The sequence below is a fragment of the Lithobates pipiens genome, unplaced genomic scaffold (genome assembly GCF_037356315.1).
Source record: "Lithobates pipiens isolate NorthernLeopardFrog02 unplaced genomic scaffold, aLitPip1_a1.2 Scaffold_61, whole genome shotgun sequence".
Lineage (NCBI taxonomy): Eukaryota > Metazoa > Chordata > Amphibia > Anura > Ranidae > Lithobates > Lithobates pipiens.
The window spans coordinates 2746747-2769746 of record NW_027507883.1 but is presented as its reverse complement, the minus strand read 5'-3'; the positions used below and the strand labels follow the sequence as shown (position 1 = coordinate 2769746).

General features: G+C 49.0%; 7 pseudogenes; all 7 read right to left on the bottom strand.

Moving 5' to 3' along the window:
• Positions 1 to 3068: 3068 nt before the first annotated feature.
• LOC143958776 (5S ribosomal RNA) lies at positions 3069 to 3187 on the bottom strand (annotated as a pseudogene).
• Positions 3188 to 3510: 323 nt separating this feature from the next.
• Positions 3511 to 3629, bottom strand: LOC143958610 (5S ribosomal RNA; annotated as a pseudogene).
• Positions 3630 to 7283: 3654 nt separating this feature from the next.
• LOC143958730 (5S ribosomal RNA) lies at positions 7284 to 7402 on the bottom strand (annotated as a pseudogene).
• A 6142-nt stretch (positions 7403 to 13544) lies between these two features.
• LOC143958482 (5S ribosomal RNA) lies at positions 13545 to 13663 on the bottom strand (annotated as a pseudogene).
• A 321-nt stretch (positions 13664 to 13984) lies between these two features.
• LOC143958322 (5S ribosomal RNA) lies at positions 13985 to 14103 on the bottom strand (annotated as a pseudogene).
• Positions 14104 to 14423: 320 nt separating this feature from the next.
• LOC143958651 (5S ribosomal RNA) lies at positions 14424 to 14542 on the bottom strand (annotated as a pseudogene).
• Positions 14543 to 14864: 322 nt separating this feature from the next.
• LOC143958357 (5S ribosomal RNA) lies at positions 14865 to 14983 on the bottom strand (annotated as a pseudogene).
• Positions 14984 to 23000: the final 8017 nt, after the last annotated feature.

Sequence of the window (23000 nt, the reverse complement as noted above, 5' to 3'; positions counted from 1 at the left end):
CTGCCCATTTGCTCCCCCCTCTTTCCCTACCCCCTAACTCCCAAGTATAATTAAAATACATGGTGATTGCAAGGATCTTTTCGTTTTGTTCCCTCGATTTCCCAGCCAGGGGTTGGCGGCCCTCGGGGTGGTCCCGGCTGAGCTCTTTGACCAATAGAATGAAGGTGACCGATGTTAGAGGCCCCTCAGTCTGGGCCTTGAGGGGGATCGCCCCGGGGACTGCCCTGGTTTATAAGTAGACACTGGGGTGCCAGATCATTAGAGTGGGATAATGTGGTGGCCTAGCCACGGCTGGGGCTGCTGCTGACATAAGTTGTTAGGTTTCCCCCGGTCCCCCACGAAGTATTAACTATGTATTTTTGTTAACCTGGAAAACTGAGGGATCTATGTCTTTTACAGTTTGTCTCTGTATTACCTGCAATCCATAAATAAAGAATAAAAAAAAAAAAAGACACTAACCAGACCAGATCCTTCTATGGCACCTGGTCTTCCCAGGGAGTCTCCCATCCAGGTACTAACCAGGCCTGACGCTGCTTAGCCTCTGAAATCAGACGACATCGGGTGCTTTCAGGTTGATGTGGCCGTAAGCGTTCTCTTCAAGACACGCCCAACCCTCTTGACAAACGCCAAGATGGTCGCCTTGAGAAACAAGAAAAAAAAAACAGGTCAAAGCCAACAACATAAAAAGAAGCCTATGGGCTTACAGCGGACCTTAAAAGATGGGACCCACTAGCTCTGTCATGGTTCGGACGCTGTAATGTGTGGAAGATGAACGCGATGCCACGACTTCTGTATCTACTACAAGCCTTACCTATCAAAATACCCCAGACTTTCTTTCATGCGGTTCGCTCAATCTTTATCAAGTTCCTCTGGTGCGGAAAACATATGCGTATTGGTAGGGCAATGCTATTGCGACCGAAATTGCGGGGAGGTATTGGCTTCCCGGACCCTGCTCTATATTACACAGCGACGCACATGACACCGGTGGTTGACTGGTGCCGGTGTTCTGCCATATACTGTCCGGCCATGATATAGTGTCCGCGCCGTACTGCGCATGAGCAGTACGGAGCAGACGAAGCTTCGGAAAATCTCCGAAGCTGAACGGCGCCTGCGCGGTGAGTGTAGGTGGTAGCCCCACCATCCAAGCGGACATAGGGTTGTGAATATTAGAGGGTCCCTCGCAGGCGAGCTTTGCTCGCCACGCTTCGGGCTCGGCCTCGCTGCGCTCGGCTCTTTTATATTCTTACTCTATGTCCACTTGGATAGCGGGGATAGAACCTGGACTCGGTGTGCAGGCGCCGTTCATGCTCGGCAATTTTCGGAATCTGTGTTGCTGTGTACTGCGCATGTGCAGTACACAGCGGACACTATCCGATGGGGAACCATATGTGATAAGACACCGGCATGGGGAACTGAAGCTATGGGTCAAGCTAGAGCAGGAGATGGCGCGGGTTCCACTGGCTGGTCTGCCTTGGGCGGGGAGGCCATTGGAGCCCTGTGTGACTACTCACCCGTTAATTGGCCCCTCGCTCGCCGAGATGGATAGTTTTTTTCACCTTTCCCACCTGACTAACTTCCCTTCTCCTATGACCCCAATTATTGGACATCCTAGATTCCCTCCGGGCCTGTCTGACCAGGCCTTTACCAGGCAAGCCCCGAAAGGGCTTCTGAGAGCAGCCCTATTTCTTGGACCCACGGGCTTGATTCCCACGGGGACCATACTGCTAGAGCAAGTACCTGTTGCATTGGATAGCTGGAGAGCTAGACAGCTAATCCATTTCCTCGGATCACTACCTAACCATTCGTTCTTCTCTAGACAATTCCACCCCTTCGAGGAACTTTGCCTGGATGATGGCCCAATTCGTGGTTCCCTCTCTAGGTCCTACCAAATCCTGACAGACGCACAATCCTCCACGGATCCACCCTTCCTAGCTAAATGGAAAAGGGACTTACAAACTACATTCTCCAAACCACAGAAGGACAGAATACTCTTTTTCGCCCATAAGTCGTCACTCTGCAGTAAATATCAGGAGATCTCATATAAGCTGATCACACGCTGGTATCGTACACCGGTGGTGTTGGCCAAAATATTCCCCGGTCAATCTGACCGCTGCTGTCACTGTGGGCAACAGACTGGCACCATTCTCCACATTTTCTGGGAATGCCCTAAATTACAAACATTCTGGCAGCCTGTCCTGAGACTCATCCACAAGTTCGCAGACATTTCCTTAGCCAATGATCCCGCAGCAGTTCTTCTCAATCTAACTCCTATGTCGAGAAAGCATTATCATAAGTCCTTACTTAAACATCTCCTCAATGCAGCTAGGGCCTGCATCCCAAGTCAGTGGAAAGAGCAATCTGCTCCAATGGTGACCCAGTGGTTCGCAAGGGTAAATGATATTGAACGAATGGAAGACCTGACTGCCACAATGAGGGATAAAACGGAGGAGCATGGGAACAGATGGTTCTACTGGACCCAGTTTCGCTTTTCGGAAGAATACCTCCGCGAGACATAGTAAGCTCATGGTGATCGTTGGAGATCGCTGTTCCAAACGTTGGACAGCTGATGAGCTGGTGAGCCGAGGGCGTCTCTTGCTCCCTGGGAGGGGACCCCACCCTATCCACTCTACCCACGACACCCCCTTACCCCTTCTTTTCCTTTTCTGCCATTTCCTTCCCCAATCTTCTCTTTCCCCTTCTCCCTCCTTTCAGTTCTACTATTTCCCTTCTTAACTCAAAAAAGGGAAAAGAAAATGGTATGTTCCGACCCCATTTGACTACTACACAATACTCTTCCCCTATCTATGGATATCTAAACTCTTCGAGGGTAGCAGGGCTAGTATCAATAATATTTTAAGTGGTAGAGGATCCCAACGAGATGGAGCTTTAATCTCATCTTGATATGACCGCAAAGCTGTACACGTGCTATTCTCCTCAGACTTCTTACCATTGGCTCTGATATCCATGCAATATGATCATTTGATTGTAACTATTTGTATCACACATTCTGTGAAGTTGCCTTTACATTGTATGTCGCATACTACTAAATAAAAAATAAAAAAAACAGAAGCCTATGGCACCTGGTATTCCCAGGCGGTCTCCCATCCAGGTACTAACCAGGCCCGACACTGTTTAGCATCCGAGATCAGACGAGATTGGGCGCTTTCAGGGTGATGGGGCCATAGGTGATCTCTTCGGGCACTCTCAACCCTCTTGACAAATGCCAAGATGGTCACCTTGGGAAACAAGTGAAAAAAAAAAACAGGTCAATGTCAACAACATAAAAAGAAGAATACGGCACCTGGTATTCCAACGCCATCTCCCATCCAGGTACTAACTAGGCCCAACCCTTCTTAGCCTCAGAGAAGAGAAGAGATAGGGCTCTTTCAGGGTGATGCTGCTGTAAGCGATCTCTTTGGGCACTCTCAACCCTCTTGACAAATGCCAAGATGGTCACCTTGGGAAACAAGAAAAAAAAAAAAACGAATCAACGCCAACAACATAAAAAGAAGCCTACAATAACTGGTAATCCCAGGTGGTCTCCCATCCAGGTACTAACCAGGCCAGACTCTTCTTAGCCTCCAAGATCAGACGAGATTGGGTGCTTTCAGAGTGATGTGGCCATAGGCAATCTCTTCAGGCACTCTCAACCCTCTTGACAAACACCAAGATGGTCACTTTGGGAAATAAGCGAAAAAAAAAACAGGTCAACGCCAACAACATAAAAAGAAGTCTACGACACCTGGTATTCCCAGGCGGTCTCCCATCCAGGTACTAACAAGGCCCGACTCTATTAGCCTCCAACATCAAACGAGATCGGGTGCTTTCAGGGTGATGTGCCCGTAGGCAATCTCTTCAGGCACTTTCAACCCTCTTGACAAATGCCAAGATGGTCACCTTGGGAAACAAGCAAAAAAATATAAATAAGTCGGAAGCTAGAGACAATACGGCCCGAGTCCTCAATTTAATCCATGCGGCGCATTAACAGGGAAGGCCCTTGCTTATGTTGTCAACGGACGCGGAGAAGGACTTTGACAGGGTGGCCTGGCACTTTATGCAGGCCACCCTGGAACATATAGGTCTTGGCCCCAACATGATGAGCTGGGTAATGTCGCTTTACTCCACGCCGTCGGCAGCGGTACGGGTGACCGAGGGGTGCTCGGACTCTTTCCCCATCACTAATGGGACGAGGCAGGGGTGCCATCTGTCTCCCCTAATTTTAATTCTGACACTGGAACCACTTATGTGTCACGTTCGGAATGACCCGAATATTACTGGCATATCCAAACCCTCGGCACACCACAAAATTGCGGCGTACGCTGACGATCTAATTTTTTCCGTCTCCAATCCAAACATTTTGCTTCCCAAAATACTTGCGTCTCTACAGCGACACGGCAGCCTATCAAACTATAAAAACAATTGCGCCAAGTCGGCTGTATTGAATATATCGGTCCCGGATGGTGAGGCCAAGAGGCTCCGGTCCGCTTTTCCATTCTACTGGGCTGAAAAATCTATACGTTAACTGGGCGTTGACATCGCAGCGGATTTAGCGCAATTGTACCTGCTTAATTTTGTCCCTCTCCTGGATAGACTGAAATCTGATTTGGGAAACTGGCATGCTTTAACACTGACCTGGTTCGGGCGCTGTAATGCATTCAAAATGATGGCCCTCCCTCGGATCTTATACATGTTCCAGACATTACCGATCTGGTTACCCCCAATTTTTTTCAGACAACTGCAGGTGCTGCTCCGGGACTTTATTTGAGCGCGCAAACCGCCCAGAGCCCGTTTGCAATTGCTTGCCAGACCAAAGGACAAGGGGGGTCTGGGTCTCCCAGATCTCAGACAATACTACAGAGTGACTCTGCTAGCGAGAGTCGTTGATTGGCATTGTAATGGCCCACACAAGCAGTGGGTGGAGATGGAGATTGAGGATGGATCCATTCCCCTATTGACCTCCCCGTGGCTCCTGTCCTCCCTACCAAAAGACCTCAGAGGTCACCCCGTAGTGGGAGCTACGTTGGCTGTTGTGCGGAGGTTGTTCCGCTGCACACACATTGCTCCCCTGCCATCACCAATGACTCCGGTTATAGGTAATCCAGACTTCCCACCGGGATTTACCAACAAGAAACTGCGACAGTTGACAGTGGTGGGGAAACAGCGTCTGGGAGAGGTGTGGCCCACGGGAGGGCTCCCGACCACGCAAACTGACGCCGAGCTTTCTGACCCTCCGCTTGACTTGTTTAGTGCTTATCAACTTCGTCCCTTTCTTCTGGCCATACAAAGGGCCCCCTAAACTCCTAGAGACCTGACACCCTATAAATCCATCTGTCACAAAAGGGAACCTGTGCGACACACCCTCTCCCTCCTGTACAACCTATTGAGTAGTCAGGAGGAGGAGTCGACCCCACCATTTATCCACAAATGGAAGAGGGACTTAGGCATCACATTTACCCCACAACAGATAGGGAAGATCCTGACCTTAGTACATAAAGCTTCCATCGCAAACCAATATCAAGATACAAGATAGTCTCACGCTGGTATAGAGTCCCATACCTTCTGAATAAAATGGATAGATCGATCCCGGATGTTTGTTGGAGGTGAAATTCAGATATGGGGACCATGGGACACCTTTTCTGGGCATGCCCGACCTTGAGGAACTTTTGGGTTCCCAGTAGCGTGCCTTCTACACTTGACCGAACAGCCTGTTCGAAAATACAAAAAAACCCTCACAATGCAACTCCTGAATGCCGCCCGGGCCTGCATTCCCGCACTGTGGAGGCAGCCTCAGCCCCCATCCAAGGTGCTGTGGTATTCCAAAGTCAATCATATTCTCCGGATGGAAGAATTGACCGCCACCCTTCACAACACTGAAGAGGCATTTAGTGTTACATGGAGGCCCTGGAGGTATTTTACTGGTACTCGAGACTACATTCGGGAGGTGAGCAGTGCCCCCGTCCCAGAAAACGACTGAACATCTAACAATTACCTACGTAGGCCATGTCTGCCCTGGGTGGCATTCCCCCCCTCCCTTTTTGTCTTTATTTTTCTTTTTTTCCCCGCCGATATCCCCCCTCCTCCTCTCTCTCCGTCTTTGCACTCTCTTCTTCCCCCGTCCTCCCTTTTGACTATGCCTTGTCTCCTTACTAGCCTTTGGGACCCAGAAGAGCCCCAGGGTTCTGGACACGACCGGCTCATATTTTACTCTGGTTCACATAGGTCATGATAAGCTGGCTCGCTGTGGTCCCAGTTGCTCTCCATGATTACATTTGTCCGAACAGGGCTGCATTAGTTATACTGTACTACATGTCCGAGGTGGGGTTTCTCTATTTTCTGCATGAAACTGTAGGACTCCCCTCTGAGAACCCAGAGTTATTTGGCTGCCTATTTTTTGTTAGCATGTAATTGTGACCCTGGGTCATGCTGTATGGTTGACTGTTATATTTATGTTGTTCTACTTAATAAAAGAATAAAAAAAATAAAAAAAATAAGTCAATGCCAACAGCTTAAACCTAAAGCCTATGGCATCGAGAAATCCCAGGCGGTCTCCCATCCAGGTACTAACCATGTCCCAACCCTGCTTAGCCTCTGAGATCAAATGCACGCTCAACCCTCTTGACAAACGCCAAAATGGTCACCTTGGGAAACAAACAAAAAAAACAAGTCAACGCCAACAACATAAAAAGAAGCCTGCGGCATCTGGAAAATCCAGGCGGTCTCCCATCCAGGTACAAACCAGGCCCAACCCTGCTTAGCCTCTGAGACCAAACGAGATTGGGCGCTTTCAGGGTGTTGTGCCCGTAAGCAATTTCTTTGTGCACTCTCAACCCTCTTGACAAATGCCAAGATGGTCACCTTGGGAAACAAGGGAAAAAAAACAGGTCAAAGCCAACAACATAGACCCTGGCGGTCTCCCATCTGACCCAGACCCTGCTTAGCCTCTGAGATTTGGCGCTTTCAGGGTGATGTGACCTCAGACGAACGCTTTGGGACATACTCAAAACTCTTGACTGATGCTAAAATGGTCACCTTGGGAAACAAGCGAAAGAAAAACAGGTCAAAGCCAACAATATAAAAAGATTCCTACGGCACCTTTAATTAGGTACTATCCAGGCCGGACCCTGCTTAGCCTCTGAGATCAGATGAGATTGGGCGCTTTCAGGGGGATGTGGCCGTAGGAGATTTCTTTGGGCTCTCTCAGCCCTCTTGACAAATGCCAAGATGATCACCTTGGGAAACAAGCGGAAAAAAAAAACCATGTCAACGCCAACAACATAAAAAGAATCCTACGGCACCTGGTATTCCCAGTTGGTCTCCCATCCAGTTACTAATCAGGCCCGACAATGCTTAGCCTCCGAGATCAGACAAGATCAGGCACTTTCAAGGTGATGGGGCCATAGGCGATCTCTTCGGGCACTCTCAACCATCTTGACAAACGCCAACATGGTCATCTTGGGAAACAAGCGAAAAAAACCAAGTCATTGCCAACATTGGAGGCTAAGCAGGGTTGAGCAATCAGTTTCCTTGCCTGAAATAGGCATCTCAGAACTGCCATCTGGCTACTTCCCGGGTTTCCAACTCCTTCAACTAATCCCAGGAGACAATACTTCGCCTCCATCCTGGTGGAGGTTCCAACCACCCGATCAATGGTTCCTGTCACCTCTGTCCAGTAGCGGATCAACTTCGGGCATCTCCAAAACATGTGCATCATGTCTCCCCCATGTTCCCGCACCGGGGGCAACTTGAGTCCGGCCGTTCGGCCAAACTGAAAAAGTTTACGAGGAGCATAATAGGTTCTATATAATAAGAACAAATGTGACATCCTCTGTGAGGAGAGCCACAATTCACCACAGGCAGGATTCCTGTGGCCAATTATAGCTCAGGGGGGTTTAGTACACACCCCACACTATATAAGGCCGCCAGCACGGCGGCCTTGTATAGTGTGTTGCGGTGGTCAGGGAAAGAGGACGATAGGCAGGGACAGTGTCTTTACTGCTTGGGAACCTAGCACTGTTACAGTGGGTGTTATGTGCCTCCTGCACAGTACACACCTGAAGCTACCCTTTATTACTGGTGTTCAATTTCTGCAATACATGCATCTGCAGTGCAGAAGTTAGAGTCGGTGTTGTGTGCCTCCTGCACAGTATACACCTTATTGCTGGTGTTCTGTTTCTGTAATACAGGAACCTAGCACTGTTACAGTGCTAGGGTGTACAGAGAAGCTGGTATATATAGAAGACTACAGCATACAGAAGAAAGGCTAGTGAATACAGAATACAGGTTTCGTGTATGTAAATAGGCTTGAGTATACAGAGATGCTAGAGTAAACAGTGAGGCTGGGGTACACAGAGAGGCTAGTTTAAAGACAAATACAAAGATGTTAGTGTATATAGAGAGGTTAGTGTATAGAGAGAGTCGAGTGTATACAGAAAGGACAGTGCATATAGAGAAGCAGTGTATACAGAAAGGGTATACATGAAAGCTGACATTCTATACAGAAGACTGGGTAGTGTATACAGAGAGCCTAGTGGGTACAGAAGACAGGCTGGTGTATTCTAGCTAGTTTTTACAGTCTAGTGTATACAGAAGACAGGCTGTGGTATACAGAGAGTTTAGTGTATTCAGAGAGTCTAGTGTATACAGTCGGCGAGTGTATACATAAGACTGGCTAGTTTACACAGTGTTTACAGAGATGCAAGGGTGTACAGAGAAGCTGGTATATATAGAAGACTACAGCATACAGAAGAAAGGCTAGTTAATACACAATACAGATGACTCGTGTATGTAGATAGGCTTGAGTATACAGAGATGCTAGAGTAAACAGTGAGGCTGGGGTACACAGAGAGGCTAATTTAAAGAGAGGCTAGTATATACAAAGATGTTAGTGTATATAGAGAGGTTAATGTATAGAGAGGGTCGAGAGTATACAGAAAGGACAGTGCATATAGAGAAACTAGTGTATACAGAAGACAGGCTTGGGTATACATCAAAGCTGACAGTGTATACAGAAGACTGGGTAGTGCATACAGAGAGTCTATTGGGTAAAGAAGACAGGCTGGTGTATTCTAGCTAGTTTTTACAGTCTAATGTATACAGAAGACAGGCTGTGGTATACTTGAGGGTTTAGTGTATTCAGAGAGTCTAGTGTACAGAGATGCAAGGGTGTACAGAGAAGCGAGAAGCTAGTATATATAAGGCTAGTGAATACAGGCTAGTGAATACAGAATACAGACTCGTGTATGCAGATAGGCTTGAGTATACAGAGATGCTAGAGTAAACAATGAGGCTGGGGTACACAGAGAGGCTAATTTAAAGAGAGGCTAGTATATACAAAGATGTACGGCACCTGGTATTCACAGATAGTCTCCCATACACGTTTAGTGTATTACAGAGATGCAAGGGTGTACAGAGAAGCTAGTATATATAGAAGACTACAGCATACAGAAGAAAGGCTAGCGAATACAGAATAAAGGCTGGCTTCTACGGAGAGGCTACCACTACGGAGATGCAGAACACTATCTAGGGTATATAGAGAGGCTAGATTATACAGAGAGGCTAGTGCATAGAGTGAAGCTATTGTATATATAGAAGCCTGGTTAGTGTATACAGAGAAGCTAGTGTGTACAGAAGAAAGGCTAGACAGGCTATAAAGAGAGACAAGTTTTTACAGAAGACAGTTTGGGGTATACAGAGATGCTAGTTTATACAGAGGATACAGAAGACAGAAGACGGGCTAGTGTATTCAGAACATAGGCTAGTGTATATCGAAGACAGGCTATTGTATGCAGAAGACCGGCTAGTGTAAACATACTGGTGTATATAGAGAGGCTAGTGAATTTAGAGGGTAGAATAAGTGATAACAGAAGACAATCTGGGCTATACAGAGACATCTCATCATTTCATCTAGCTCACATCTCTAATGGAGTTTGTCTCATTGCCATGTTATGCCTTTTCATTCTTATGCTAAATATAGATCACTACACGATTTTAATCATCCACATCAAGCATGCAATAAAACTATCATACATCAAAATAAACCATGTACGCTTTTGCTCTATTTTGCATATTTGTACCGGGACTGTGAGTATGTGACAGTCCTGACACACCATCCTGACTTATTTTTCTTTATTTCTTATTAGAAATGGAGAGTACTATCTCAAAATCCGCTTAAATCTATTCACTTCCATGAGTTCTACCGCTAATTGTACCTTAATGCAAAATGTTCACAAAACCATCCATTTGCTACCAGACATGCTGCACATACTAAGAGTAATGTAACCATCGCTCTCTAACGATGTAAACAGTTTTATTGCTTTTCTGATATTGACCGAGTATCTCTGACATTAACTGAGTATCTCTCTGCACTATGATCTTATTAATAATAATAATAATAATAATAGGATTGTGTAATGCAAAGATCAACTAGTCTAATATAAGCTTTCTCATTGGTACCGGCATATCCTTTAAATTTAGACTAACGCAACTATTTCTCGGCCATTTTCAAGCTAAGCTTTCAATCTCTTACCATTGAACAGCGATACTTCCTCCCTACAATATTAAGCCATTTAATTGGGCTCTTTCAGGGTGATTTGGCCGTAGGCACTCTCTTTGGGCACTCTGAAGCCTCTTGACAAAGGCCAAGATGGTCACCTTGGGAAACAAGTTAAAAAAAACAGGTCAAAGCCAACAACATAAAAAGAAGCCTACGGCATCCAGTATTCCCAGGCGATCTCCCAATCAAGACACTAACCAGACCAGATCCTTCTATGGCACCTGGTCTTCCCATGCAGTCTCCCATCCAGGTACAAACCAGGCCTGACGCTGCTTAGCCTCTGAAATCAGACAAGATCGGGTGCTTTCAGGTTGATGTGGCCGTAAGCATTCTCTTCAAGACACGCCCAACCCTCTTGACAAACGCCAAGATGGTCGCCTTGAGAAACAAGCAAAAAAAACAGGTCAAAGCCAACAACATAAAAAGAAGCCTATGGGCTTACAGCGGACCCTAAGAGATGGGACCCACTAGCTCTGTCATGGTTCGGACGCTGTAATATGAACGCAATGCCACGACATCTGTATCTACTACAAGCCTTACCTATCAAAATACCCCAGACTTTCTTTCATGCGGTTCGCTCAATCTTTATCAAGTTCCTCTGGCGCGGAAAACATATGCGTATTGGTAGGGCAATGCTGTTGCGACCGAAATTGCGGGGAGGTATTGGCTTCCCGGACCCTGCTCTATATTACACAGCGACGCACATGACACCGGTGGTTGACTGGTGCTGGTGTTCTGCCATATACTGTCCGGCCATGATATAGTGTCTGCGCCGTACTGCGCATGCCCAGTACGGAGCAGACGAAGCTTCGGAAAATCTCCGAAGCCGAACGGTAGCCCCACCATCCAAGCGGACATAGGGTTGTGAATATTAGAGGGCCCCTCGCAGGCGAGCTTCGCTCGCCACGCTTCGGGCTCGGCCTCACTGCGCTCGGCTCTTTTATATTCTTACTCTATGTCCACTTGGATAGTGGGGATAGAACCTGGACTCAGTGCGCAGGCGCCGTTCATGCTCGGCAATTTTCGGAATCTGTGTTGCTGTGTACTGCGCATGCGCAGCACACAGCGGACACTATCCGATGGGGGACCATATGTGATAAGACACCGGCATGGGGAACTGAAGCTAAGGGTCAAGCTAGAGCAGGAGATGGTGCGGGTTCCACTGACTGGTCTGCCTTGGGCGGGGAGGCCATTGGAGCCCTGTGTGACTACTCACCCGTTAATTGGCCCCTCGCTCGCCGAGATGGATAGTTTTTTTCACCTTTCCCACCTGACTAACTTTCCTTCTCCTATGACCCCAATTATTGGACATCCTAGATTCCCTCCGGGCCTGTCTGACCAGGCCTTTACCAGGCAAGCCCCCCGAAAGGGCTTCTGAGAGCAGCCCTATTTCTTGGACCCACGGGCTTGATTCCCATGGGGACCATACTGCTAGAGCAAGTACCTGTTGCATTGGATAGCTGGAGAGCTAGACAGCTAATCCATTTCCTCGGATCACTACCTAACCATTCGTTCTTCTCTAGACAATTCCACCCCTTCGAGGAACTTTGCCTGGATGATGGCCCAGTTCGTGGTTTCCTCTCTAGGTCCTACCAAATCCTGACAGACGCACAATCCTCCACGGATCCACCCTTCCTAGCTAAATGGAAAAGGGACTTACAAACTACATTCTCCAAACCACAGAAGGACAGAATACTCTTTTTCGCCTATAAGTCGTCACTCTGCAGTAAATATCAGGAGATCTCATATAAGCTGATCACACGCTGGTATCGTACACCGGTGGTGTTGGCCAAAATATTCCCCGGTCAATCTGACCGCTGCTGTCGCTGTGGGCAACAGGCTGGCACCATTCTCCACATTTTCTGGGAATGCCCTAAATTACAAACATTCTGGCAGCCTGTCTTGAGACTCATCCACAAGTTCACAGACATTTCCTTAGCCAATGATCCCACAGCAGTTCTTCTCAATCTAACTCCTATGTCGAGAAAGCGTTATCATAAGTCCTTACTTAAACATCTCCTCAATGCAGCTAGGGCCTGTATCCCAAGTCAGTGGAAAGAGCAATCTGCTCCAATGGTGACCCAGTGGTTCGCAAGGGTAAATGATATTGAACGAATGGAAGACCTGACTGCCACAATGAGGGATAAAACGGAGGAGCATAGGAACAGATGGTTCTACTGGACCCAGTTTTCGCTTTTCGGAAGAATACCTCCACGAGACATAGTAAGCTCATGGTGATCGTTGGAGATCGCTGTTCCAAACGTTGGACAGCTGATGAGCTGGTGAGCCGAGGGTGTCTCTTGCTCCCTGGGAGGGGACCCCATCCTATCCACTCTACCCACGACACCCCCTTACCCCTTCTTTTCCTTTTCTGCCATTTCCTTCCCCAATCTTCTCTTTCCCCTTCTCCCTCCTTTCAGTTCTACTATTTCCCTTCTTAACTCAAAAAAGGGAAAAAAAAATGGTATGTTCCGACCCCATTTGACTACTACACAATACTCTTCCCCTATCTATGGATATCTAAACTCTTCGAGGATAGCAGGGCTAGTATCAATAATATTTTAAGTGGTAGAGGATCCCAACGAGATGGAGCTTTAATCTCATCTTGATATGACCGCAAAGCTGTACACGTACTATTCTCCTCTGACTTCTTACCATTGGCTCTGATATCCATGCAATATGATCGTTTGTTTGTAACTATTTGTATCACACATTCTGTGAAGTTGCCTTTGCATTGTATGTTGCATACTACTAAATAAAAAAAAAAAAAAAAAGAAGCCTATGGCACCTGGTATTCCCAGGCAGTCTCCCATCCAGGTACTGTTTAGCGTACTGTTTAGCATCCGAGATCAGACGAGATTGGGTGCTTTCAGGGTGATGGGGCCATAGGTAATCTCTTCGGGCACTCTCAACCCTCTTGACATACGCCAAGATGGTCACCTTGGGAAACAAGTGAAAAAAAAAACAGGTCAAGGCCAACAACATAAAAAGAAGCCTACAGCACCTAGTATTCCCAGGTGGTCTCCAATCCAGGTACTAGCAAGGCCCAACCCTGTTTAGCTTCTGAGATCAGAGGAGATCGGGTGCTTTCAGGGTTATGTGCCCATAGGCAATCTCTTTGGGCATTCTCAACCCTCTTGACAAATGCCAAGATAGTCACCTTGAGATACAAGCGATAAAAAACAGGTCAATGTCAACAACATAAAAAGAAGAATACGGCACCTGGTATTCCAACGCCATCTCCCATCCAGGTACTAACTAGGCCCAACCCTTCTTAGCCTCAGAGAAGAGAAGAAACAGGGCTCTTTCAGGGTGATGCTGCTGTAAGCGATCTCTTTGGGCACTCTCAACCCTCTTGACAAATGCCAAGATGGTCACCTTGGGAAACAAGCAAAAAAAAAAAAACGAATCAACGCCAACAACATAAAAAGAAGCCTACAATAACTGGTATTCCCTGGTGGTCTCCCATCCAGGTACTAACCAGGCCCGACTCTTCTTAGCCTCCAAGATCAGACGAGATTGGGTGCTTTCAGAGTGATGTGGCCATAGGCAAACTCTTCAGGCACTCTCAACCCTCTTGACAAACACCAAGATGGTCACTTTGGGAAACAAGCGAAAAAAAAACAGGTCAACGCCAACAACATAAAAAGAAGTCTACGACACCTGGTATTCCCAGGCGGTTTCCCATCCAGGTACTAACAAGGCCCGACTCTTCTTAGGCTCCAACATCAAACGAGATCGGGTGCTTTCAGGGTGATGTGCCCGTAGGCAATCTCTTCAGGCACTTTCAACCCTCTTGACAAAAGCCAAGATGGTCACCTTGGGAAACAAGTGGAAAAAAAAACAGGTCAAGGCCAACAACATAAAAGGAAGCCTACAGCACCTAGTATTCCCAGGTGGTCTCCAATCCAGGTACTAGCAAGGCCCAACCCTGTTTACCTTCTGAGATCAGAGGAGATCGGGCGCTTTCAGGGTTATGTGCCCATAGGCAATCTCTTTGGGCATTCTCAACCCTCTTGACAAATGCCAAGATAGTCACCTTGAGACACAAGCGAAAAAAAACAGGTCAATTTCAACAACATAAAAAGAAGAATACGGCACCTGGTATTCCAACGCCATCTCCCATCCAGGTACCCACTAGGCCCAACCCTTCTTAGCCTCAGAGAAGAGAAGAGATAGGGCTCTTTCAGGGTGATGCTGCTGTAAGTGATCTCTTTGGGCACTCTCAACCCTCTTGTCAAATGCCAAGATGGTCACCTTGGGAAACAAGCAAAAAAAAAAAAAACGAATCAACGCCAACAACATAAAAAGAAGCCTACAATAACTGGTATTCCCAGGTGGTCTCCCATCCAGGTACTAACCAGGCCCGACTCTTCTTAGCCTCCAAGATCAGACGAGATTGGGTGCTTTCAGAGTGATGTGGCCATGGGCAATCTCTTCAGGCACTCTCAACCCATCTTGGCCTTTGTCAAGAGGCTTCAGAGTGCCCAAAGAGAGTGCCTACGGCCAAATCACTATACTATATATCTATATCTATAATAATAAATAATATTTTTAGTTATTATATATAAGATACTATATAGGTGATTTGGCCGTAGGCACTCTCTTTGGGCACTCTGAAGCCTCTTGACAAAGGCCAAGATGGTCACCTTGGGAAACAAGCTAAAAAAAACAGGTCAAAGCCAACAACATAAAAAGAAGCCTACGGCATCCAGTATTCCCAGGCGATCTCCCAATCAAGACACTAACCAGGGTGGGCGTGACCTAGGCATGAAGGAGTGAGGACGCTCTTTTCCGGAGCTCCCGGTCCGTGACCCCTCCACACCCCTTTACCACAGTCTGGTCGCATATTTCGGCATCGCCGACATCCCCGCGCTTCGGCGGAACACAGCCAGCCGAGCGGGGTCCGCCGCTGCTGCCATGGACAGGTACTTGGTCCCGCTGCAGCCTCCGGCCTCCACGCCGGATCCAGCCAAGATGGCGCCCGCGGCCTCCGGCGCTCCAGGACACGCGGTACAGAGGGAAGGTGAGCAGACTGCTATGCAGGGACACGACATGCCCCCGTTCTCCCCGCCTAGTGACTTGTCCCTGTGTCTCCCCCGCTCACTGTCCATGGCCTCGCTTGATAGCCCGGACCATAGCGGCCTGCCACCCTGGTTCCCTCACAACTCCCAACTGTCCCAGAGACCCTCCCGCAGTGGAAGCCTCATCCCAGGACCGAATGGCCAGGCTGCTCTTACCTCAGACACACAGGGGGACCCACCGCTGCCACCAGCACCGGCATTATTGGGGGACAAGGCCATCCTAGCTTTACTCCAAAACCTTCCCACTAAAGCAGACTTTAGCTGTATGGCAGCCAGGATTGAAACGACCTTGCGACATGAAATCGCAGGGGTCAAACGTGACGTGTCGGCTACGAACGAGCGGGTGACCACCCTGGCATCGGATGTGACCTCCCTGACCACTGATGTTTCTGGCCTGCAAGCCGCACATGATACCCTTGCTGAAAGAGTCACACAGTTGCAACTCCTAGTGGATGACCTTGAGAATCGCAACCGCAGACGCAACATCAGGATCAGAGACTTGCCCGAAGCCGCTGGCCAGGCAGACCTCAAAGCCACAGTTACAGCTATATTTAACGCCTGTCTGGACCGCGCTGCTGACACAGTAATAGCCATTGATAGAGTCCACAGGACCCTGGGCCCCAGGAGCCCCACAGAGAACCGGCCACGTGACGTTTTATGCTGTCTCCACAATTACTCAGTTAGGGAGGATGTCCTGCAAGCGGCGTGGCGCAAAGGCAGCATTGATTTTGACGGGGCCCAAGTCACCCTTCTGCCAGATGTATCCCGCAAGACCCTCCAGATGAGACGCTGTCTGCGACCCCTTCTGGAACACCTAACTGAACGGAGGATTCCATACAAGTGGGGCCATCCGTTTCACCTTATAGTGCGCAAAAATGGGAGGCCCCTTGCGCTACGACACCCTTCGGAGGTCCCGTCCTTTCTGGAGGCTTTGGGCCTGCCCTCGGTTCAGGTCCCCGACTGGTTGGCTCCTGTTGTCCCCCAGGGAGCAGTGGCCCCGACGAACAACCCCTCAACCAGGCAACAGAGAGTGAGACGCCACCGTCGATCCCAACATCAGAGATCGCAGGCCCCTCAAGATCGTGAACCCTGAGAGAGTACAGTAATTTTCCGTTATTCCTGTGTTATACCCTTTTTTTTTTGTTTTCTTTTTCTCTACCAACATAGACGGCTGGAGTATCCAGCTTTGTGTTGTTTACCATGCCACGGGCCATTGTTCCCAGCGCCCCAGCTAGGGGAGAGGAAGGACATTGGAAGAACAGAGTTGGACACTGCGCTTCCTGGACGAAGCCCTGAGTTATTGGCGGTACTGTTCACCATTCTCGTTACTGTTTATCTACAGGTGCCCTAGTCTCGGCGCTCTTTGTGTTTTTGGACTGCCTGGTGGTGCCCCCGGGTGCCCCTGGGCGGCGTTCCTGCTCCCTCCCCCTCTCCTCCTCCCCCCCCCCTTTTTTTCCTTTTTTTTTTTTCTGGGGGGGGGGGGGGAGGGGTGGGTGCCTGGGTGGTATAAAGTTATCTATACTCTGTGTTGAAAAGTTTAATATGTTGGTCTAATTATGCACTGTTCTACTGTTGTTAACTGCCCGATACCTGCTGCAGTGATGTTCTATAATGCGTTTGATGTCGTAGTTAAGATGCCAAAGAAGCTCCGTGCACGCCCGATTGCGACTGCATGGACCATGGGATGCTGGAGGGGTACTGCACCGACGAGTTCCTCCCTCTGCAGTGCCTTACCTCTTCCCCCACTAGGCCCCTCTGCCCTAACCGGCAGGTTCTCTCCGATAGGAGCTTTAGCAATTCCCCGATCTATCCCCACCCCTCCTACCCTCCTCCTCCCTACTAACTCCGGACCTTCTCCGCTTCGTTACTGCTTTTCCTTTTTCTCCTCCTCTTCCTCTGTGCTTGAACTCTATATCTACTACTGACTCTGGTGGGGACCGCCGGCCGGGTACCACTGCCGTCATGGCCCTGAAGCTGGTTTCCTGTAATGTGAAAGGGCTGAATGTACCTGAAAAAAGGTCCAGCTGCCTAACAGAATTGTGGCGGATGAAGCCCCAAATAGTTTTCCTCCAGGAGACCCATTTCAGGACAGACCAAATACCACGGCTTTATAGTAAGCACTTCCCCCTGGCCCACCACAGCACGTCCCCTACTTCCAAATCGAGAGGAGTGTGTGTTCTTCTTGCTAAAAACTTGCCGTGGCGCCTGTTAGCTGTCCAAGCCGATAGTGAAGGGAGATATCTCTTCATTAAGGGAACTCTCCACTCGCAAACTTTTACTCTTGCCAACCTATACATGCCGAATGTGGACCAGCTGCCGGCCTTAGAAGCATCCTTGGATGCCCTGGCTGCATTCTCGGAGGGTACTTTGATCATTGGGGGGGACTTTAACCTCACCTTGGACCCCCGCAGAGACTCATCATCGGGCACCTTTGCGATTTCTGCGAGAACGCGTTCACACATAAGAGACCTGCTACACTCCCACCGACTAATCGATGTGTGGCGTACGCTTCACCCACAGGATAGGGACTATACGTTCTTTTCCACCGCTCGTGGTTCTTACTCACGTATAGATATGTTTTTAGTCGCCCACAATGCTATCCCGGCGGTCACAGACGCTCAGATAGGCCACATAGCCCTGTCTGACCATGCCCCGATTTCTTTGATGCTGAAGCTACAACAGGAGTCGCGTGGTCAGTCCTGGTGGAGACTGAACGAGTCTCTCCTGAAGGACCCTGAGACCCACGCAGACCTGCTTAGGGAATTAGAAAGTTACTTTGATCATAACCGTGATTCTGTTTCCAACCCCCTCATGTTATGGGCGGCTCATAAATGCTACATTAGGGGCATTCTTATTAAACATGGTCATAGACTCAAAGTGGCCAAAACTGAGGCTCTCTCCAAACTTATTGCCAAGTTGCATGCGTGTGAACAACGACACAAATCCCAGCCGACTGCTGCGCTGGAGGTGGAGGTGAGAGATCTTAGAGAACAAATCAGAGATTTCTCTCTCTTTCAGGCTAGAACCAGACTCATGTGGGTCCGCAGGACGTATTATGAATATGGAGTCAAGTGTAGTAGGTCCCTAGCGAACTCCCTGCGTGCCCAACGCAACGCGTCCTTCATTCCAACCATAACCTCCCCTTCGGGTGCCAAACTTCATGATTCACGGGAGATAGCGGAGTGTTTCCGATCTTTCTATGAAGCCCTTTATAACTTGCACCCCCGGGACTCAGGAGACGCCCTCCAGGCCGGCACAGCGGCCATTGACGAGTACCTAGCTTCGGCAAACCTCCCGTCGCTGGTTCCCCCGGACCCACATCTGATTTTCCAATTGAATTTCCAGCCGCTTCTAAAAAATTTTGCCGTAGATCTAGAGAGGTGGTCAAAGTTGGCGACCTCTTGGTTTGGGAGATGCAATGTGCTCAAAATGAATGTAATGCCCAGACTCTTGTACCTATTACAAGCCTTACCGATAAAAATCCCCCAATCATTTTTTAAAGCCATGCGCTCCATCTTTATTCGATACGTATGGCAGGGCAGGCCTCCAAGACTCAGCCGAACATTACTGCTCAGATCAAAAGACAAGGGAGGGATTGGCCTCCCAGATCCGGCATGGTACTATACGGCGGTGCACATGAACAGAGTAGTTGACTGGTGCAGACACCTGAAGGATAAGCTGTGGGTTCGTCTGGAGCGTGAATCCGTACCATTTCCAGGTTTGCCCTGGAGTGGACCGGGCTGGTCGGGAGCGACGCAGGCACACCCACTCATTGAGCCAATGTTACAAGAGCTAGACAGATATTTTACCCTGATGGGCGTGCCCAGTTTCCCTTCGCCCATGACTCCTATTATTGGACACCCACGCTTTGAACCCGGCATGACGGAAAAGTCTTTCCGCCTCGACCCTGACCGGGACCTTGTGCGGGCCTCTTCTTTTCTTGGCCCTAGGACGTGGACAGCGGTCTCCACTATGTACGAGGCGTTAGCAACCACGGCCCTGGGACAGTGGAAGCTTGCCCAACTCTCCCACTTCTTGAAATCTTTGCCAAACAGTGGCGAATTCCGCAGACCCCTAACATCGTTTGAGGAGGTATGCTCAGGAGAGGAACCGACCCGAGGGTCTCTTTCCCTGTCATATCGCATCCTACTGGACCAACTCTCCCAGGGTAACCTGGTGTTCGTGGAAAAATGGGAGCGAGACCTGCATGTCCGGCTCTCGCCAGACCAGAAGAACCGCGCGCTTCTTTTTGCGCACAAGTCATCCCTATGTAGTAAATACCAGGAAATAGCTTATAAAATTTTGACCCGATGGTACAGGACCCCCACTGTCCTGGCGGCTATGTTTCCCGGTCACAGCCCTTTGTGCTGGAGATGCGGTGAACAAGCCGGCACGTTACTACATATCTTCTGGGAATGCCCTCAACTGGCCCATTTCTGGAGACAGGTTCTCAATATCATTTTTGACCTCACGGCTATTGATCTCCAGAACAACGCAGCTGCGATCTTCCTCAATCTGACCCCACTCTCGAGCAAGAAGTACCATAAATCTCTCTTAAAACATCTTCTGAGTGGGGCCAAGGCATGTATACCTAGCATGTGGAAACAGCAGGCCGCTCCACTGGTGTCTCACTGGTTTGCAAGAGTTTGCGACATCTACCGTATGGAACAGCTCACATCAGCGTTAGGCGACAGGGAGGAAGAGCACACTGCTCGTTGGTTGTCTTGGAGCCTGTTCAGGTTTTCCGACGCATACAGATCCTATCTGTAGGCTCTGGCACGTGTATAGAGGGAAGGGTCCGGTCGCGGGAACCCATCGGAGTCCTCTTTCTTTCTCTCCCTTCTCGTATACCACCCTGGTTCACTCTCTCCCCCGTCTGCCTCGTAGCACTGTTAGCCCCCTATAACTTTCATTCTTTCTACCCCCATACCCTTCTCCTGCCCATTTGCTCCCCCCTCTTTCCCTACCCCCTAACTCCCAAGTATAATTAAAATACATGGTGATTGCAAGGATCTTTTCGTTTTGTTCCCTCGATTTCCCAGCCAGGGGTTGGCGGCCCTCGGGGTGGTCCCGGCTGAGCTCTTTGACCAGTAGAATGAAGGTGACCGATGTTAGAGGCCCCTCAGTTTGGGCCTTGAGGGGGATCGCCCCGGGGACTGCCCTGGTTTATAAGTAGACACTGGGGTGCCAGATCATTAGAGTGGGATAATGTGGTGGCCTAGCCACGGCTGGGGCTGCTGCTGACATAAGTTGTTAGGTTTCCCCCGGTCCCCCACAAAGTATTAACTATGTATTTTTGTTAACCTGGAAAACTGAGGGATCTATGTCTTTTACAGTTTGTCTCTGTATTACCTGCAATCCGTAAATAAAGAATAAAAAAAAAAAAAAGTCACTAACCAGACCAGATCCTTCTATGGCACCTGGTCTTCCCAGGGAGTCTCCCATCCAGGTACTAACCAGGCCTGACGCTGCTTAGCCTCTGAAATCAGACGACATCGGGTGCTTTCAGGTTGATGTGGCCGTAAGCGTTCTCTTCAAGACACGCCCAACCCTCTTGACAAACGCCAAGATGGTCGCCTTGAGAAACAAGCAAAAAAAACAGGTCAAAGCCAACAACATAAAAAGAAGCCTATGGGCTTACAGCGGACCTTAAAAGATGGGACCCACTAGCTCTGTCATGGTTCGGACGCTGTAATGTGTTGAAGATGAACACGATGCCACGACTTCTGTATCTACTACAAGCCTTACCTATCAAAATACCCCAGACTTTCTTTCATGCGGTTCGCTCAATCTTTATCAAGTTCCTCTGGCGCGGAAAACATATGCGTATTGGTAGGGCAATGCTATTGCGACCGAAATTGCGGGGAGGTATTGGCTTCCCGGACCCTGCTCTATATTACACAGCGACGCACATGACACCGGTGGTTGACTGGTGCCGGTGTTCTGCCATATACTGTCCGGTCATGATATAGTGTCCGCGCCGTACTGCGCATGCACAGTACGGAGCAGACGAAGCTTCGGAAAATCTCCAAAGCTGAACGCCGCCTGCGCGGTGAGTGGAGGTGGTAGCCCCACCATCCAAGCGGACATAGGGTTGTGAATATTAGAGGGTCCCTTGCAGGCGAGCTTCGCTCGCCACGCTTCGGGCTTTGCCTCGCTGCGCTCGGCTCTTTTATATTCTTACTCTATGTCCACTTGGATAGTGGGGATAGAACCTGGACTCAGTGCGCAGGCGCCGTTCATGCTCGGCAATTTTCGGAATGCGCAGTACACAGCGGACACTATCCGATGGGGGACCATATGTGATAAGACACCGGCATGGGGAACTGAAGCTATGGGTCAAGCTAGAGCAGGAGATGGCGCGGGTTCCACTGGCTGGTCTGCCTTGGGCGGGGAGGCCATTGGAGCCCTGTGTGACTACTCACCCGTTAATTGGCCCCTCGCTCGCCGAGATGGATAGTTTTTTTCACCTTTCCCACCTGACTAACTTCCCTTCTCCTATGACCCCAATTATTTGACATCCTAGATTCCCTCCGGGCCTGTCTGACCAGGCCTTTACCAGGCAAGCCCCGAAAGGGCTTCTGAGAGCAGCCCTATTTCTTGGACCCACGGGCTTGATTCCCATGGGGACCATACTGCTAGAGCAAGTACCTGTTGCATTGGATAGCTGGAGAGCTAGACAGCTAATCCATTTCCTCGGATCACTACCTAACCATTCGTTCTTCTCTAGACAATTCCACCCCTTCGAGGAACTTTGCCTGGATGATGGCCCAGTTCGTGGTTCCCTCTCTAGGTCCTACCAAATCCTGACAGACGCACAATCCTCCACGGATCCACCCTTCCTAGCTAAATGGAAAAGGGACTTACAAACTACATTCTCCAAACCACAGAAGGACAGAATACTCTTTTTCGCCCAAAAGTCGTCACTCTGCAGTAAATGTCAGGAGATCTCATATAAGCTGATCACACGCTGGTATCGTACACCGGTGGTGTTGGCCAAAATATTCCCCGGTCAATCTGACCGCTGCTGTCGCTGTGGACCAAATGTGGCACCATTCTCCACATTTTCTGGGAAAGCCCTAAATTACAAACATTCTGGCAGCCTGTCCTGAGACTCATCCACAAGTTCACAGACATTTCCTTAGCCAATGATCCCGCAGCAGTTCTTCTCAATCTAACTCCTATGTCGAGAAAGCGTTATCATAAGTCCTTACTTAAACATCTCCTCAATGCAGCTAGGGCCTGCATCCCAAGTCAGTGGAAAGAGCAATCTGCTCCAATGGTGACCCAGTGGTTCACAAGGGTAAATGATATTGAACGAATGGAAGACCTGACTGCCACAAATGAGGGATAAAACGGAGGAG